Source organism: Tiliqua scincoides, chromosome 5, assembly GCF_035046505.1.
Source record: "Tiliqua scincoides isolate rTilSci1 chromosome 5, rTilSci1.hap2, whole genome shotgun sequence".
In the NCBI taxonomy this organism is placed as follows: domain Eukaryota; kingdom Metazoa; phylum Chordata; class Lepidosauria; order Squamata; family Scincidae; genus Tiliqua; species Tiliqua scincoides.
Genome location: NC_089825.1, coordinates 16,319,066 through 16,338,833, shown reverse-complemented (window position 1 = coordinate 16,338,833; position 19,768 = coordinate 16,319,066). Strand labels below are relative to the sequence as shown.

General features: G+C 40.2%; 1 protein-coding gene across 1 annotated transcript in view; it reads right to left on the bottom strand.

Moving 5' to 3' along the window:
• EPC1 (enhancer of polycomb homolog 1) overlaps positions 1 to 17,327 on the bottom strand; it is a 64,501-nt gene extending 47,174 nt beyond the window's left edge. The window contains exon 1 of the mRNA XM_066628204.1: positions 17,041 to 17,327. The gene's annotated coding sequence lies outside the window, so the exon portion shown is untranslated. The remainder of the gene's footprint in view (positions 1 to 17,040) is intronic.
• Between the last annotated feature and the right edge of the window lie 2,441 nt (positions 17,328 to 19,768).

The window sequence follows — 19,768 nt, the reverse complement described above, 5'->3', positions numbered from 1 at the left end:
ATACAGGTAGTTTTTATGGATTATGGATAGGCAGTCTTATGAATTATAAGGAGATGATGCAGAGACAGCATGCTTATGAAAAGTTTGAGTCTCCATTTTTTAAAAAACTGGTTTTGTGTTTTAAATTTTATTAGAGTTTCACTAATTCCTACAGAAACTACTCGTGCTGTTTGATAATGTGAAGATAGTAAAAGTTTGAACTATTTCACTCTGTGCTGTCACCTTTGATCAAAAGATGCGCAAGAACAACCTCTGGTGTCCACACAAACTTGTTTATCTATTGTCACAGATATTGAAGAATTGAAGATAACTGTGAATCCAATCCTATGCATCTCTACTCAGAAGCAAGTCCCATTATAGTTAACGGGGCTTACTTCCAGGAGCTTCCAGGGGCTTAAGTGTGGATAGAATTGCAATTTAACAGAAATTAATTGTACTTGCATTTTTAAGCACAGAGGTATTTTAGACACTATTTCTGGAACAAAGGAGGTACAACTAAATACTTTCTATGGCAGTACCCAGAATGGAACCAGCTTTAGGAGATCTGCCTAGTCCTTCTATATTGTTTTCAGTGTGTCTTGAAAACGTATCCATTAAGGCAGGCTTTTAATCTCAATTGACAGTTTTATGGTTCTGTTTTTGTCATTTCTGCTTCTAGGTGTTTTTGCAATTCATTATTTTTTTTAATTAGCGTTTGGATTATATGGTTTTTAACTGCTTTGTTAGCCACCTGAAAACCAGGATACATGCTTTTATATAAATATTTGACATACTATAAACATGTAGTAAAAATAATTCATTTTATATTGTAACAATGCATTTTTTAAATGATTTGTATCTTGGTCGACCAATTGGTCGTGGCCCAATTTTTGATGTCATGAAGCTGAAACCAGCAAACTGACAGCTGACTAGGAAAATGTATTGAGTCTGATAGAAAGTGAATGGTCCTGATCCAATGACCATAGGCCCCAAAAAACACTCAAGAAAGAAGTACTTCCTCTCTAAACTTGACAAAAATGTATTGAGCCCTATGGAGACTAAGCCACATGTGTGCATTTACTCATGAGTAGGCAAATGTGCCTCAGTCCACTTCAAAGGGCAGGACATGGGGAACACAACATCACCAGAAAGGTCCCAATCTGATGAACATGGAACTCAACAAAGACTCCAGAAGATGACCTCCTCAATAGCAAAAAGGATAAAAATGGAGGCTTCAGCAGTTGGTAAGGTGAAACTTTTTTCCTAAGTCTTGTAAAGTTAGGTGGGTCCTGAAAGAGCAAGGGTGTCAAATTGTTTCATATCGAGGGCTGAAGTTAGCATGGACAAGTTTGTGGTGGAAAAATCCATTATGGGTTACAAGCCATGATGTGTATGTGCAACCTCCTGATTTTAGAAATGGGCTATGTCAGAATGCCAGTGCAAGGGAGGGTACCAGGATGCAGGTCTCTAGTTATCTGGTGTGCTCCCTGGGGCATTTGGTGGGCCACAGTGAGATGCAGGAAGCTGGACTAGATGGGCCTATGGCCTGATCCAGTGGCGCTGTTCTTGTGTTCTTATGCTGCCTGCTGAGGGCCAGAAGTGACATCATGATGCAGAAAGTGACATTATAAAGCAGGCGATGGCCAGAAATAAGCACTTTGCTCCCACATAGGAACTCATTAGCTGTAAATGTAAGAGAAAATGTGCAAATCATTTTCAAGATATGAAAGAGCCTGGTTATTAATGTGGGAGAGCCCAATTACAATGGGGGGGGGTTGAATAAACTGCTTCTGGGGGCCATATTTGGTCTGCAGGCCTTATGTTTGACATCACTGCAATAGAATGTCATTTTAAAAAATGGTTCTGGTGCTAAAAAGTTTGGAAACCACTGTCCTAACAAGAAAATACAGTAAAGCTATTCATCTCTGCCCCTTAGTAAGAAAATTATCTGCATCCTTAATTTATTTAATGTTATTTACCAGCTTTATTGGTCTCTGCACTCACTGAACAGACAGATCATCCATGAGAATAGCTTCTGCCAGTCCCAAAAGTTTTCCTGCACCACAAAAATTAATGGATGGTGCTCAATGCTACCCCAAGGGACTGCACTGTTAACACTAATACTTAACATATTATCTGGAAGTTGGAATTCAATATAAATGTTAGTTTTTAGGTTTCTCAGGGCAGAGATCTTTGTAAAGTGCCACACATTGATGGTACTATATAAATAACTTTATATAATGTGTTTCAGAACGGAATATGGGTGCAAAATGCCTTACAATACTTATTTTGTATTTAACCATAAGAATATGTTCTGAAAATATTTTATAATTTTACAACAAAATAGCTAATTCTTATTGGAGAGCAGAATCTTTTTACTTTGACTCACAGCCCAATCCTAACCCACACCATTGCCATGGGGCCAGTATGGCCATGCTGCATCCTAAGCACAGATTGAACAGGCTGGAACTCTCCTCAAGTGAAGGAGACAGTTGTCCCTTACCCTGGGGTAAAGCCCCAGGCTCCTCAGTGGGGCAACTTGGATCTGCACTTGCTAAAGAGCTGGCTCAAGTTCAAGTTGCCTTATGATGGAATATCGGGGGGGGGGTAGGATTTGGTGTGTGCCACTGTTGCCAATCCTGCCCCCCTCCTGGGACCCAATCCACCCACCCCTGCTTTTCCCTAGCCCCTGTGCTGCTCAGAGCAGCTTTTACATGCTCCAGCACACATTTCTTCTGCCACTTGCTTTGTTGGGATGGTACAGGGTTTCCTACCAATTCCTAACTGCTAGGCTGTTGCAACATGCTTTAAGGCATGTTTGCATTCACAGCACTGGTGCTAGGGAAGATTAGGATTGTACCGTCAAAAAACTAAGATTAGTTCAAGGAATACAATTTTTGTTCTTTGTTTCCTCTCTTGGTCTGTGGTCTCCAAATCATGGACTACTGCATTCAGAAAAAGCCATCACTGCATGGGGCTTTCCATTCCATGTTGCAGCCTCTGTTCTTTGCACCCAGTTTTCCTTTAGTCTTACACAAGGCAGCCACGCTCCCTAGGAAATCAGGGCACAGAAGTGTCTGGGGCAACAGGAAACAGAAGCAGTTGACTGCAAGGCTGGGTGCAGATTGTGCATGAAGAACAGAGGCTGCAGAATTGAACATAAAGTTATGCGCTGCACTCAGACACCTTTTCCAGGACGCTGGATCTGGCCCGCAGACCAGGGTTTGGTACCTGCTGCTCCAAAGTGACAGACATTGTATTATCACCCTTTCAGTAACTACTCTCACACACAAAATATCTTCTTTGCCATTTCCTAAAAAAATGTTGCCAGGATGTTGTTTCTCTTAAGATACAAGCTATGGTGCTGGAAGTTTTCAACTACTAAATTTGTCTGCAAGGAAAAATTAGAAAGCCAACATTAATGAAAAGACTTTTTCATTTTCCATAGAGCATGAAAAAATTTCAAATGACTATACAAGGACTCAAACTACCATTTTAGAACGGTAGTGCTTTGCCACTTGGTTTATGTATTTTTGTGCTGTGGCTCAACAGAATCGCAGTGCAGATTCCGAGTCAACAGGTCCACCACCAATATGGTATTCTCCCTTAGACAGCTGCAGGAGAAATGCAGAGAATGACAGCCACTCTTTATAGCCTTCATAGATCTCACGAAAGCTTTCAACCTGGTCAGCAGGGACGGCCTCTTCAAGATTCTCCCCAAGATCGGATGTCCACCCAGGCTCCTCAGCATCATCAGGTCTTTCCACAAGGACATGAAGGGCACTGTAGTCTTTGATGGCTCCACATCAGACCCCTTTGACATCCAAAGCGGAGTGAAGAAGGGCTGTGTTCTCATGCCGACCTTGTTTGGGATTTTCTTTGCTGTCCTGCGGAAGCAGGCCTTTGGAACTGCAACAGAAGGCATCTATCTCCGGACCAGATCAGACGGAAAGCTCTTCAACCTCTCCAGACTGAGAGCAAAGTCCAAAGTCCAGCTGAAATGTCTGCATGACTTCCTCTTTGCCGACAATGCAGCTGTCACCACCCACTCTGCCAAAAATCTCTAGCAGCTCATGAACTGTTTTAGCAAGGCCTGCCAAGACTTTGGACTGACAATCAGCCTGAAGAAAACACAGGTCATGGTTCAGGATGTGGACTCACCTCCCTGCATTGCAATCTCTGTGCATGAGCTGGAGGTTGTCCATGACTTTGTGTACCTTGGCTCAACAATCTCTGACACTATTTCTCTGGATACCGAGCTAAAGAAACGCATTGGTAAAGCAGCTACCACATTTTCTTTTTTTTTAATGCAAAGTTTATTTATTTATTACAGATACAGGTAAGGAAAATGGGTTAAACTTAGGGCTGGGACTACATAGGTTACACATGAGGATATTGGCCATAGATTACAACATGTCTTAATCCAAAAAAAGAAATCAACAACGACTGAAAAAAAAAATTATTGATACAAAAATTACCCTATTTGTCATTATACTAATTAATGATTTAACTAAACAATCACTATTGTTTAACTAAAATTATTTATCCAATCATAAAAAGGCTTCAAATTTTGCACATAGAATATTCTTGCTGCTATACTGATATGTACAATAAAATGTTTCTTATATTGGTCAATTTCTGATATCATATTTAAAAGGAATATTTCCAGTTTGAATGGTACTACACAAATCAGTATCTCTTGTAACAATATATATCGTTTTCCAATATTTCTTTACTTTCCACATAACCACCACATATAATAAAGAATTCCCTCATTCTCTTTGGATATCTAACAATTATTTGATGATCCAGGGTACATTTTTGCTACTTCCTCTGCCATTAAATATCATCTATAAAACAATTTATATAAATTCTCTTTAGAAGATACCACTTTAATTATCTTAATATTTGTGTTCCAACTTTGTTTTCATTTACATCTACTTGATTTGACATAATTAATGGAATACTCACTTCTGAGGAGAATTCAATCCATTAATATCTACAAAAAAAATTTCCACTTGTTATTCAACCATTTCCCCTTCCTGTCTTAGTATTTTCTTTTTTCTCTGTCTTGTTGATATTTTCCTTCTTGCTCCTCCCACTGCTCCTTCTACTCCTCCTCCTTCCTCTTAACTCCCTTATATTTCTTGATCCCTCTCTTTTCTTCTTCCGTTTTCTCCATTTTATTCTTTTTGAATTTAATCCAAAAATTCTTCTTCTTCTTGAAAGGATGTGCTCTCTTTCTCTGAGAGTTCCCTCTTTTTTCTTCCTGAAAATTCTGAGTTCTAATAACAAATGCTGCTTTTTCCATCTCCTGTCTCATTACAAAAATCTCCAATTCTTTAGTTTCATCTGACATTTCGTCCATTCTTTTTTCCATCCCCTCCATACTTTTCTTTGTTTGTCTGTTTGTCAGGGAGAAGTTTATTTGCCTCATTTGTTCAGATAGTTTTCCAACCTCTTGCTTCAGTTCATTTCTGAATTCTCACAACATCTCCATTAATGAGGTCCGGCTTTCGCTAACATCCTTTAAATTTTTTGATATCATTCTTATCAGTATCAAATCAAGCCGATTCCCACAGTTAAAGAGTCATCCAATTCTTATTGTCTTGCATCCGTTCTTGTCAAAGATAGTCTTTAAGTTTTTATATCCAAAAGGGGTGGGTCAGTAATCCAATTCAAGTTAACACTGTCAAATTAAGTTAGTATACCTTTAATTGTTCAGGTCTGAGTCAAGCCTTTTGCCGCAAAAATGAAAGTGAAAATTGTTCCATACTTTAAAGATTAATTGTTAATTTCTTTTCCATGCACACCAGTCCAACAGGGTGATCCTTTATCTCTTTTCTTCCAATCATCCTTGTTATAAGGAAGAAGAAGAAAAAACTGCTCCAGCAGGAGCTTTTTAAATCCACACTCGCTCTTTTTCCCCTCTGGGTGGCTGCAAGCCAACATAAATAATCTTAGAGTTGTCTTACCCTCCTTCCAACCTCTTGATTGCAATTCTTTTTATAGCCTTTTAATGAACTGGTTACTCAGTTAAAGGCTTTGTTTGTTTTCATGTTTTATCTAGGCCGTGGGGGGCGGAGTCCTCAGCTGCCTGAATCATCTCCGAAGATGGTGTCCGGGATACGATGTGATTCAGCACAGAGCAATTGGGGAAATATCTCTGAAACCGTCGTTTCAAGAGACTGCCCCATTCAAGTTCTCAGCCTTCGTTCCTTCTTCTTGGCAATGAAGAGTACCTCATTGTTGAGGTCCTTGGAAAACACATCTATTTAGCAGTTCCCCCCAGAGCCCTCCAAGGTTCCCTGCTACTTCACTGAGTGTTAACTCCGCCCCCCAGCTACCACATTTTCCAGACTCACAAAGACAGTCTGGTCCAACAAGAAGCTGACAGAACATACCAAGATCTGGGTCTACAGAGCTTGCGTCCTGAGTACACTTCTGTACTGCAGCGAGTCATGGACTCTTCGCTCACAACAGGAGAAGAAGCTGAATGCTTTCCACATGTGCTGCCTCCGACGCATCCTCGGTATCACCTGGCAGGACAAAGTTCCAAACAACACAGTCCTGGAACAAGCTGGAATCCCTAGCATGTATGCACTGCTGAAAAAGAGATGCCAGCGTTGGCTTGGTCATGTCGCGAGAATGGGCGATGGCCGGATCCCAAAGGATCTCCTCTATGGAGAACTTGTGCAGGGAAAGCGCCCTACGGGTAGAGCACAGCTGCACTACAAGGATATCTGCAAGAGGGATCTGAAAGCCTTAGGAATTCAACAGAGCCTCAACAGATGGGAAACCTTGGCCTCTGAACGTTCTGCTTGGAGGCAGGCTGTGCACCATGGCCTTTCCCAGTTTGAAGAGACACTTTGCCAACAGACTGAGGCAGCCCAAAAAGGAAGGCCCATAGCCAGGGAGACAGACCAGGGACACACTATACTTGCTCCCAGTGTGGAAGGGATTACCACTCCCGAATCGACCTTTTCAGCCACACTAGACGCTGTGCCAGAACCACCATTCAGAGCGCAATACCATAGTCTTTCGAGACTGAACATTGCCAACAAGGCTCAACAGAGCTGAAGTGTTCTCCAATTTAACAAAGTGGTTGCTTTACATGTATATGAAGAAGACATTTCTGAAAAAAAAAATTGGCTTTGATCTTGCTTTTACATTAAAGCAAATGAAAGTTTCATTTTGGTAATCATTATTTTTCTTTAATTCCAAGAAAGTTCTTTTTTTCCCAAAAACATTGCACAGAAAACTCTGTAGCCTTAACACATTTTCTAAACTCACCTAGCTTCCTTCATTTAGGGCCCAGTCCTATCAAACTTTCCAACGCTGATGCAGGTGTAATGCAGCCTCAAGGTAAGGGAACAAATGTTCCCTTTACTCAGAGCGTCCCAATCTTCTGGAGCCTGTAATACCCCTCTGCACTGCAAACATAGCATGCAGCTCCCAGAAGTGACTGGCAATGACATTATTACCAGATACTGACAGGTTTAGAAACCCAGATCAATGCTACAAAGGCCAGTTAGAGGCTCAAGGTGAGTGGGAGGATGTTTCCCAGTGTGCAAAAACTGCACAAAGGACTTTGACTGAGCTTCTTATCATCCTTTGCAGTGTTGTGCCCACAACACTCTTTGGAGTGACTCCTAATGCCCCAGGGCATCACGACACAGTTTGGGAACCCCTGCCTTAACTTGAGGAGGCCTCCATGACCTACTCCACACTGCAGGATCTCGCTTACACCTCACTGGTACAGCTGCAGTGGCGCTGGAGAGAAAGGGTCCAATCCTATCCTCCTTCCTAGCTAGATTGTCCCAGTGTTCAGAAGAATTCATTATAATGGGTGCTCAGTCACTCTGAAAATCCAAGAAAAATTGCACCAGTCTTAGGGAAGCAGAGTTCCTAAAAGCACTTGACAAGAAGAATACTGTGCAAACAGAGGGTAACATCCAGAGTTACACTTCATTCAGAACATGCAACTCTGGATAATACCCAAAGAACACTTTATAGGCACTAATATACACAGCTATATATTTTTTGCAAACCCCCATCTCAAACATGCATGTGCTGAAGAAATTAAAATTATTCAGACCACTGTTGTTGTTTTTAATACTCATTTTGCATAAATATGTTTAATACTGCTTTATTACAAACTGAATTTGTTTCTATGGAATTTGAATTTTTGATGCAAGGAATTCCAAGCTTATTAAATTTATAGGGATGAAGGCAGTAGGGATTTATGAGTAGGGAACCAAATTGTAAGTCAACATTGAGGGACAGGTAGCAGTTTAAAGCACAAACATTCCAGTCCTTGAACAAAGAAGATTTTCTGCAGACATAGTCTGAAATTTTTCCCCAGTTTATCTCCATAGGGAACGGGAAAAGAAGCAGTCTAATTTTGTAACATGAGATTTTGTAAGATGAGAAATGAGTTCTCATTTCTGTACAAAATTATGTAGGTCTTGAACTATGAAAGAAGAAAAAATACAATTAATGTAGTAGGTGATTGCTTGCAGTTCAAGTACCAGATCATCTCTGACTTTATTTCAGCTGTTATTTAACTTAAAAAAAACAACAAAAAAACAGAAGACAACCCAAAGTTCTTTAACTGTTAACAGATGGTTAGTTTGCTCTACATTTGCAACCATCTTGACAACAATGCGGAATTATTCAATGTAGTTGGACAGAAGCAGACTATAATGAATTATACAATAAGCTCACGTAATCAAGCCCTTACTGAATACAGTGGCACATGCTACTCAATGATAGACGCAAAGTTAAATTGATTGGAAAAATGTATCCTTGTTATAGGAAACACAATAGGAATGATCTTTCCCCTGTGGGAAAGAATCCCCTTAAAGTTTAACAATGTCCTAGTTCCTATCCCCATTGTTATTTTTTGCAAGCATATGGGCACATAAGCAGTGCACCAGAGCAGCCTAGAGAATGGGACATCTGTGTGCATCTCTCACAGGGATATGCAATAGCTTCTGTGCACAGCAAGTCTAAGATTTGTCAACTCAGAATGAGATATTGGTGGAAAGGGTAATAATGGAGATACATTAATGGCAAATGAACTGCAATTTATCCTCTCATAACTTAAACATGAGCTACTCAATTAAATTACCCAGTATCATTAGTTGAAATGACCATAGGATACAACCTTCGCCAAGGAGCTGCCACTTGATCCTCTGACTGCTGAATGTCAGGAGGGAACATGCAAGGATGGATTTCTCTATAAATTGCCTTCTTTTTCTCTGTCTGAAATATTAGGGACTTTCAAAAGAAATGATAGTAGCACTTGAAACAAGTAATCTTTTTTATCCCATGTTCTATGCCTCACATTAGATGCAAAATGTTTAGACCAGTGTTTCCCAAAATGTGCTCCTAGGTAGACAGGGACTTCATGAGCACACTTTAAGTGACCACCAAGTGCTTGGTGCCGCACAACTCTGAGCACGCACTGGTGATTTTGGACTCCCTGAGCTTCTGTCCATGTGCTGGCAGGGCTCCCCAAGACTCTGTTTAGGAGTGTAAAGGGTTCTGGAGACCAAAAAGTTTGAGAATTGCTGGTTTAAACTATCATCACCCCAAGCATTACAGTAGTCCCTTGGATCTGTGGGAGTTTGGCTCCAGCCTCCCCTGTGGATATTGATATTCACAAATACTGGAGTCCCTTTTATAAATGTTTTAAAAAGTAAAAATCATGAAGAAAATAACCTTCCCTACTATTGTGTCAGAAAATTATGCTGTTTGCAGGACTGTAGGGCAGTCTTCTGCACTCCTGTAAGCTACTTCTGGGTCATGCAGCCTCCTCCCTGACCCTGGCTTGCCCCAAAATGCATTGTATGACCCAGAAGTGGCTTACAGGCATGCAGAAGACTGCCCTATAGCTCTTCAAATGGCACAATTTTGGAACGAGAAGATAGGGAAGGCTATTTTCTTACTGATTTTTACTTTAATGCAGGGGTGTCCAAAGTTTTTGGCAGGAGGGCCACATCATCTCTCTGACACCATGTTGGGGGCAGAATTAATTTACATTTCAAATCTGAATAAATTTACTTAAATGAATATATTAAAGATGAACTTATATGAATGAATGAAGGTCTTGCAATAGCTCAAGGCCTATAAAAGGCCTTGCATAAAGCAAGGCTGGCCTTTCCTTTGCTGCTGCTACTGCATCACAGACGTGAAACAACAAGCAGTGGAGAAAGCCCTCATCCCACAGCTCACTCGAGAGGCCAAACAGTTGCCCTCATGCTGAGAGTGGTTGCGTCGGGCCAGCGTGGGCTCCAACAAATCTCTGGAGGGCCAGAGGCTCATTTGAGACTAGGGGCTCCCTGAGGGCTGCATGGAGAGGCCTTGAGGGCTGCAAGTGGCCCCAGGGCCGGGGTTTGGGCACTCCTGCTTTAATGTTTTAAAAAAGGAAACCCCACATCCACAGCATCCGTGGATAGTGAAATCAGTGAATATTGGACCTGCAGATAAGGCTGGTCCACTATGATTGAAAACTTAATTGGTAAAAAGGCTTGTATGCATTCAGGCCAAAAACTCTTGCCATTATGAAGGATCATTTGCATTCAATTTCAGAAACAGCAGATACATTACTAGCACAGTTAATTGGGGAAAACAGCAGTATAATATAGGACTATTACGGGTTACAAGCCACGATGTGTATGTGCAACCTCCTGATTTTAGAAATGGCCTATGTCAGATGCAAGGGAGGGTCTCTTGTTATCTGGTGTGCTCCCTGGGGCATTTGGTGGGCCGCTGTGAGATACAGGAAGCTGGACTAGATGGGCCTATGGCCTGATCCAGTGGGGCTGTTCTTATGTTGACTATACATTTTTAAGTGAACAAGAAGGTCCCACATCAATTAAACTTCGTGTATACTATGTAACATTTATCCGTGCCCAACTTAAGGATTATTTCTTAAGAAAAGCAGTACAAGGGCTCAAACTTGCTTAAAATTACACCTTCCAATCACAAGCTCTCTCCATAATCCTAGATGTGCACAAGCTGCTTGTGGTTCTTCACATGGAAAGGTGTATTTCTGCCACTGAGCAAATCCCATGACTGACTGGCCAGTTCTTATTTGGGTTGCTGAAGCTTTCCCCTTCCTTTTCTCCTCCTGCAGTTGTTCCACAATTCAGCATGTCTGCACTAAACTCATCTCTCTTTTCTACAACAATGATCAAGATTACTTATTTTTTCAAAACCTTACACTAGCAATTGTTTCATCAGCTTTCTAGTCCTCAGATAGCTAATCACCTTTCCACCTTTAACGGTTCCTTTCCTGTTTCACTCCCTCTACTGCTTTGTTCTAGATCAGTGTTTCTCAACCAGTGGTACTTGTACCACCAGTGGTACATGAGGTGGTGTCCAGTCGTACTCGCAGGACCCCCAGACCTCCACCGCCTGGCAGTAAGACCAACTATGCAAGCAGTGGTAGGAGATTTGGCAGGCAGAGCTCTAGCATGCACTTTTCGTGCACTTGAAAAAGCCCTCCTCCCTGATCCTCCTACAGGTGTTTGTCATATTGTATCTGCCCTCCCAATCTGGAAGTAACTGGTGATGACATCATCAGCAGTTACTTTCGGTGGTACTTGCAATAGGTGGACCATGTAAAGTGGTACAGTGGGGGACAAACATTAAGAAATGCTGTTGTAGATCAGAGGTGTTCAACAGATGTGTCAGGACCCATAAGTGGGTTGTGGTGGTGTTGCTGCCAGAGCTAGGGCTACAGGTACTATAGCTGGAAAATCAAAGCCAAAGACTCTGGCAACAGGTAGCTTTGCACAAACTTTCCAATCTTTTGAAGGCCCTCTTTCTCACTAGCCCAGTGGTACTCAAACTTTTCCAGCCAGTGGCTCCCTTGACCCCCGTGGCTGTTGGCCATGACTCCCCATCATGTTCCTGAGGGCTGGAAGTGACATCATTAAACAGGAAGTGGCCAGAAATATTAACTATATTAAATATAATATTTATTATAATATAATACTAAATATTAAATATATATTAACTATATTAATATTAATTATATTAATCATATCATTAATTAAATGCAGATCTTAAAAATATATTATTAATACACAGCAATATACATGCTTTATGATCAGCTGATCATCTTTATGATCAGCTGATCAGCTTTATGATCAGTGATCAGCTGCTGATCACTGTTGGAGACAGGATGCTGGAGTAGATAGATTTTGTCTGGTCCTGGAGGACTCATTTTTTTAAACTTTGAAAGCATACCAATAGAATTGTTTTATCAAATGAACTTTGTGAACAACCAGTCTGACCAACATCACACACACACGTCCCTGTGGACCCCAATCTGACTAGTCATTTCTCCCATTCTCCTTGAATAGGATTGAACCCTTTATTAATTTAATGAAATTAAATTTTTCCAGCAGCTGGTGGGGAAAACAAAAATAGACCATGAAAATATATCAGAGCTGATAAGGGTTTGGTTAGGAAGCTGATTTGTCTCCTATACTAGGAGATGCACAGCTCAAGCCTATGCATGTCTACTCAGGTCCCATTAGAGTCAATGGGGCTTACTCCCAGGAAAGTGTGGATAGGATTGGGCTGACAATCACTTCATCAATGGCTGATAAGTATTCCCTTGAAATAGCAAGATTCATCACTTTAAAAATACAGCCTTTCCTCTTCAGTCAAACAACAAGATTAATAAATCACTTTAAAAACAGTACCCTTTTTCTGCTCCTGGCCAAGTAAAGTAAACTGTGTGCTTGTCTCCCCCTGCCCCCTTTGCCAACTGCAAGGAAGCAACTTTAAGAGTCCTGATGACTGGTAAAATAGGAAGTGTTTTATCTGGGAGGAAAGCAGGAAGGTTTGGAGATCGAAGGGGGGAGTGGAAGAGGGAGGGGGTTGAAAAGAGAGATTTCACTTTGATGAGAAGCGATCCCAGGCTGGGAACTAGGAACCAACCAGACAAGGATCAGGGAGGGTTAAGGACTGCAAGCCTGCTCGGAAGAGGGCGGGGTCTGCTTTAAAAAAAAGCACAGATGGGGCAGAAGACTGTCTGGTATTCTGCCCAGGGGTGTGACTGTATTGCTGTGAGAGAACATCCCCCGCTTCCCCTTTGAGTTCCTGGTACTTCCCCTTTGAGTTCCTGGCGCCATCCTAAAGAGCCGCGCCTCAGTTTGAATAACACTGCACTAGCCTGTTCACCTCTGCTGTGACACTCTCTCTCCTCTGCCTCAACTCTTCTTTCTCGCCCTCTAACTTTTGCAACAGACTGTACCCTGTTACCATGCCATTTATCTTTCTAATGCACTTGGAAGGAAAGAGTTGATTGATGATCACTGGGCAAGAAAAGAGGAGGTACCTGGCTGCTTACCTGTCTCACCCACTGGGCTCTTGAAGATAGGTCCCATGTTGCAGGTTGAGATTTGAGATCTTCACAAACTGCAGACCATTGTTCTAGACAAACTCATTGACTCTCAGGCCCTTTTTAATGTCTTCCTTTTACCATAACCATGTCCTGTTCCTTAAGCTTCCAAAAGCCCCCAGTCTATTCAGGAAAATGTTTCATTTCCTCTAACTACCCTTTCCCAAACTATTCAAGTTTGGCACACTAGTCTTGGCACAGAGCTCTCCTCTATCCCACCTTCACTACTCACTTCTGACCTTTCCCGTCTGTTATTCTTGTCTTCTCTAATTTGGGAAAGGGGCCATGTCAATTATATTCCCAATAGTAACTAGCACATAGTTAGCAGTAGATACATGTTTAGGTTAGTAATCTATCACAAGTATTGCCTCCAGGCAGCCAACCAAGCAAAACTTTTATGAAACTTTAAGAGTTAGATGTTTGTACCCCTCTATGCCATCAATCCATTAGAAACTGAACAGCACAACCATTTACATTATATTAATATTCATCTAGTCCTCTGAGATAGATCAGGCCAAAAAACAGTGCAAAGTAACACAGATTTGAACATGGATTTCTCAATCCAACATTAAAGTGTGTAGTGTAATAAAAGTAAAAACCTGTGGGCTAGTAATTTTCATCAGATGACCAAACTTACAGTCAACTAAAATATATAATATAACATTGTGCAGGTGTATTAATTGTATAAGTTATTTTCTTTCCCTCCAACACATAGTGGCCAGCAATTCCATCCAAAATTGGTATACTTTAGTAAAGCATTGTATCAGCAGAAGAAATGCCTATTATACTAGGTTTAAAATATGCAGTCATGGATGGTATAAAAGATCTAGAAAACAATCTGGTGGTGCCTTATTTAGTTCCATTTCTTAAAATTACACAGGCCTGGAGCCCACTGTGGATTCTGTATTGAACAGATATTAATAAAAAAATGACAAAACTCACTCATTATTGTCCAAGTTGTTACATCTAGATCTTTCCAAATCTTACTATCTGAGAGCCTTTGTAAAATGAAGATGGCAGGGACTGAATATGGGACCTTAACTCATGCAAAACAGGTGCACTATCTTTACATTATAGACCCTCCCCACACACTTCTCTGAGTTCTTTAGAGGAAGAATGAGACACAGGTGTTACAGATAAACAATAGCAAGATTTTACAATCCTGCACACACAGCTACTGTGGTCAAACGAAAGAGGAATGAAGAGGGCTGTCATGGGTAAAGAGTAAATAGCAGTCTCTAGTAAAACACAGGTAACTTATTGACCCAAGTCAGCCAGGGCAGATTCACATACTTCTTTCTTCATAGCAGCTGCACATACTGGGTGGTAGGAACTGCACCCAGGTATCAAAGTGCCTGTAACACAGTATGGTGCAATCATATGCTGCACTGCCACTTTTATTGAGATGGAGGCTGCATGAGTTGCATTCCAAGATCTGCAAGAGAACATCCATGATTGGCCTCTTCAACCATTGTTATTACATAGCATGGCCCATAACCAACAAAAGCTTCTACTTCTGCTGCACATTTGGACTGAACTGGTCTAAGATCCTTTTTTTTACTTCTAGAAAAATGTGGGTATTTTGATATTTATACAAATAGATATCCATCTTCTAAAAATGTGACCCTTATTAAGCAAATTTTCTCCACAACCTTCTGATACAAGGAGTTTGATGCTGCAAAATGTAAGAGATCCAGTTTCAAGGACAAGAAAAAAAATCAATTATCTTGAGGTATATGTTCAAAACATTTCTGGTACAGAACAATATAGTGACAACCTTTATGATTAGTGTGTTTAAATGTGTGTATGCCACAGAATTATATAAATAAATCATTCATACAAAGGATTTCATAGTACCAGGTTGCAGAATTCCTAAGGAGAGAAAAATAAAACATTCCTTTACAATTCTTTAATAGATTCCTTAACCTGTTGCGTCTTCAAAGATATTTTGATCATTTGGAACTATACATATACAAGACAAGACCTTTTATTTAATTATTTTGGCATGTGCGGCTAAATCTTCCCAGCCATCTTTGTATCACATTAATCACTTTTTGTTTATGTATGCACAATGAAAGTGTTTGCTGAGGACTCAACACATTTGTGACCTTAATGTATGTGTGTGCATATACATACATATGTATTGTGTGTGTGTGTGTGTGTGTGTGTGTGTGTGTGTGTGTGTATCTTAAGCACTTATGATGGTTAGAAGACTGCTTGATACTTAAGATGCCTTATGTAATAGTTGCCTTGTTAGGCTTAATTTCCATGCTTATACAAATACATCTGAATTAAAACATGACAAACTACAAAAATACCTTTAAAAACAATACACAGTATTGGAAAGAATGCCCCAATTCCAAATTCTTCTACATTTACAAGTCCTTTTTACTCCTTTAACCAAGAGAAAGGGAGTTAAAATTAAGCCACTAATTGTGAATAATTCTTAACATTCAGTGATGATTTTACAGAATGGTCAAGTCATATATATGATTTTCCAAGAATGTACATAATCCTTCATAGTCACTATAACATTCTTTTTGGAAAAAGGTTGGAAACATTACTGAAAAACATCCCAGTTCTTCACATACCTTAGTAGGGTTTTTTTCAGCAAGGAAAAAAAATTCAAACCTTGCCTCGTCTCACAGAACAACAAAGGACTGTGACGACATGTCTGTTATGTTGAATGCTGTACTTCAAGTATGTGTGTTATATGTAATATATAAATATATGTAATAAAATTGTAAGTTGTACTTCAATAGAAGAAAGGAGGAAATGATACAATAGATCAAATCTTGCCCCACCTTTCTCCCCCCCCCCCTTGGTGAAACGGACATAAATTGTTTAGGAGCACCACAGCGCCACCAACACAGATCAATACAAAACAAAAAAGATTTCCCACCGTGTGCAAAAAAAAAAAAAAAAACGTAGAAAAATGCCAAAAATTACAAAATGTCTCCCAAATGCACCTTCTCAAGAGAAGAACACAACACCTAGATGAGGTATGCTCATTAGGATCCTTTACATAAAGAAGGCTTTGAGATGAGTGACCAAAAGAAAGCTGATTGGTGAATAAAAAGGCCAATGTTTAGTAACAGACATAACTTAATATAAACCCTGTTATGTCAATCCCCTCCTTCATTACATGAAGGGCAGTTTGTCTTGTAGTTTACAACAAGGAAAACGATTAATTCCAACAATATCTTAAGATGTATTCCAATTAAACCATATTAAAAAAAAATTATATTTTGCTCTGAATCTATTTATTATCCATGCTGGAGGCTCCAACTCCACCTTGAAAATATCTTTGGAGTTCTTGTTCACTCCAGAAAAGATCTAAGCGCAACGTATGTTCATATATATATAAATATTCACTTATATTATATATATATATATTCACTTCCAAGGAGAAAAGCAAAATTATTTTCCAGTGATCAGAAAAATAATGATACGACGTTGGTGTAATTAATTAAAAGAGCTCAGACCTGGGGAGGAAAAGACAAGCATACATTTGATTCATCATCAACGCAAGAAACAGCTTTGAGGCAGGCTAGCGGATTGGCACACAAACAGAATGATACAAATACAGATAAACAAAGATACATAGATTCAAAAATTAAAAGGATTAGGAAATTTACCTCGCAAGGAAGCAGGCAGCTGCCTCTTCACCACGACTGTAACAAAATAGGCTGTGTATAGTTTCTCGCTTGCAAATCGCCCCTTCCACGCAGCGAGAGGATCCCCAAACATCTTTAGAAATCTTTGCCGAGGATAAAGGAGACTCTTCTTCTTTCCCACGATCGGGGTCGATGCCGAAGGTTCTTCCTCGGGATCTGCGGGGGGCGTTTGGGCAAACCGGAGAAATAGCCAAAGAAGATTAAAAGCGAGAGGCAGCGGCAGGAGCCAGAAGACTCTGGGGTTAACAACTTTGTAATGGCAAACAGGCGTGTTCTGATTGGTTAGGAGGGCAGTGTCCCTACACAGTCTGCACTATCCCCCGCTCCCCCCTCCTTCTGCAGCCTGGAAAAAATGCAGAAATGCAGTGTGCCATTTTATACAGGCTTCTTCAACACACCCCAACCCAACCAGCAGAAGCCCAGGCTTCAGGTTTTGTGACACTGCAAAACAAGAGCTCTCCCTTCAGCTTCTTCTCCAGGTCTCCTTCAGTCTAGAAAGTGTCCTTGTTGGGGGGAAAGAAAGACACAGAGAGCAGAAGAAGAAGAAAAGACACACACAGATAATTCACTCATTCCCACCTAGGGGCTTGGCGATTTTTTTCCCCTCCCACCTTAAGTATTTAAAAATGAAGTTCAACTCATAAAGCGTCCATTAACCTCCCTCCTGGTTCAAGGTATTATTTTGGTACCACTGAAAAAAAAAACAAGAAAAGGAAACAGGAAAATGAGTTTGGCAGAATGAGATCAGAGCAGCTAAGAAGACAGGCAGTCACGCCTGGAACCAGAATCCAGGACTCCTTGATATGGGAAGGCTGTGGAAGCCACAGAAGAGACTAGTCTTTCTTCTTGCAAATATTCTTCTTGCTAGGAATATTAATTTCGAGAGATGCATCATCCATGGTGGTAGGCAGAGTTTTTCCACAAAGGCTGTTTAAAAACCCCTCCTTGCACTGACTGACAGAATTCTGCCATGCTGCCCACAAACAAAATGGCTGTGGCACCGAGTTTTGGGGGATCCTCCCACCAGGTTTCTCTCCGGGAAGTGGAAGAAATCCAGAATAAATCAGCACTCAAAGTCCAAACTCCACATAGCACCAGGAAGGTGAGGACGCTGGCGAAACCCTGTCCTCTCTTGGAGGATTGGTTTGTTTTTTTAATTGTTTAAATAAAACGTGCATCGATCACTGGAAATTTACATGGCTGTGTAATCTGAACTTCCTGCTTTACATATGTATAACGTCTTTCACCTATTTTGGCAGGCTTCCAGACGAAGTGGGCTGGGACATTGGATGCTTGTGTGTCTTCAGTTCTGAGCTGAGTTCAGTTGCTGAGTACTGAGTACTGAATAGCTGAGTACTCCTCAGTTGCTGCAACTGTGTTGATCAAAATGCCTGGCCTAACAAAGGAAAACAAAAAAAACATTTATTAAATTCTGGCTAAACCAGGCTCCACGTTTACTCTTTCAGAGGAGACATTAATTGCACAATGCAAGCGATTAAGCACTTTCGCTTTAGACAGAAACCAAAGTTTAATGTTTGCATATGTCTAAAATACAGTGGTTCTCAAACTGTTAGCAAACTGTTGGAATGAGAATCTGTCAAGACCCACCAGAATCAATGTCATGATCGGAAGTGACATCATCAAGCAGGAAAATTTTTAATAATCCTAGGCTACAATCCTACCCACACTTACCCAGGAGTAAGTCCCATTTATTATCATTGTTAAAATCATATACATAGTAGCCTGTTAAAAGTACAGATCTGTAACATTTCCCCAAATGCAGTCACATACCATGGTAGCATCAAGTCTGATATATTAAAAATAAAATATCAAAATGAATGGGGACCCACAGTTTGAGAAACACTGGTATAATATATTATTGTATGTTTATTATATTTTTAGCTTAAACTAATACTACTGTTTCTTTGTGAACAATTTTATATGTTAGAAACTTCTGTTTAGCTATTGTATCCATTTAGTCCTTTATGCTGGGGGAAATACACTGCTTATGCAAATTAAATGTGCTCATCATTTATTACATTTTATAAACATGACACCTCCTGTACAATTCCATAGACTCAATAATGTTCCAAATTAATTCTCATGGGTGTCTTTAATTTGACTGCAATTTTTCTACCAAGCTTCAAATGACTTATCAAATAATCCCTGATTTTTAGAACTGTGGCTTTAAAATGCAAACCACAAACTATTTGAGCAAGCATGTATGTACTTAGACTAGCTTGATCCTAGCTTGGTGACAACAATAAACTTCAGCAGAATCAAACTAGTTTAAATCATTTCAAGTGACCTCTTAAATTTCAGTTTAGCCATCTGTTCTCAAGAGTCTGCTGTACATTCAAGCAGTACTACTTCTCCCCCCATCTATAGCTAAAGCAAGATTGCAAATATTCATCCATCTTGCTTTTCCCACTTCATATTTCAGCACGTAAGAAGTCTGTACAGCACATGTATTACCTTCCCTTTATTCTGAAAATTACAGATGCAGGAAGGTGCTTGTGTTCAGACAGATCAGGGGTGTCTAAAGTTTTTGGAGGGAGGGCCACATCATCTCTCTGACACTGTGTTGGGGGCGGGGGGGAAAGAATTAATTTACATTTAAAATTTGAATAAATTTACATAACTTTACATAAATGAATGTATTAAAGATGAACTTATATGAATGAATGAA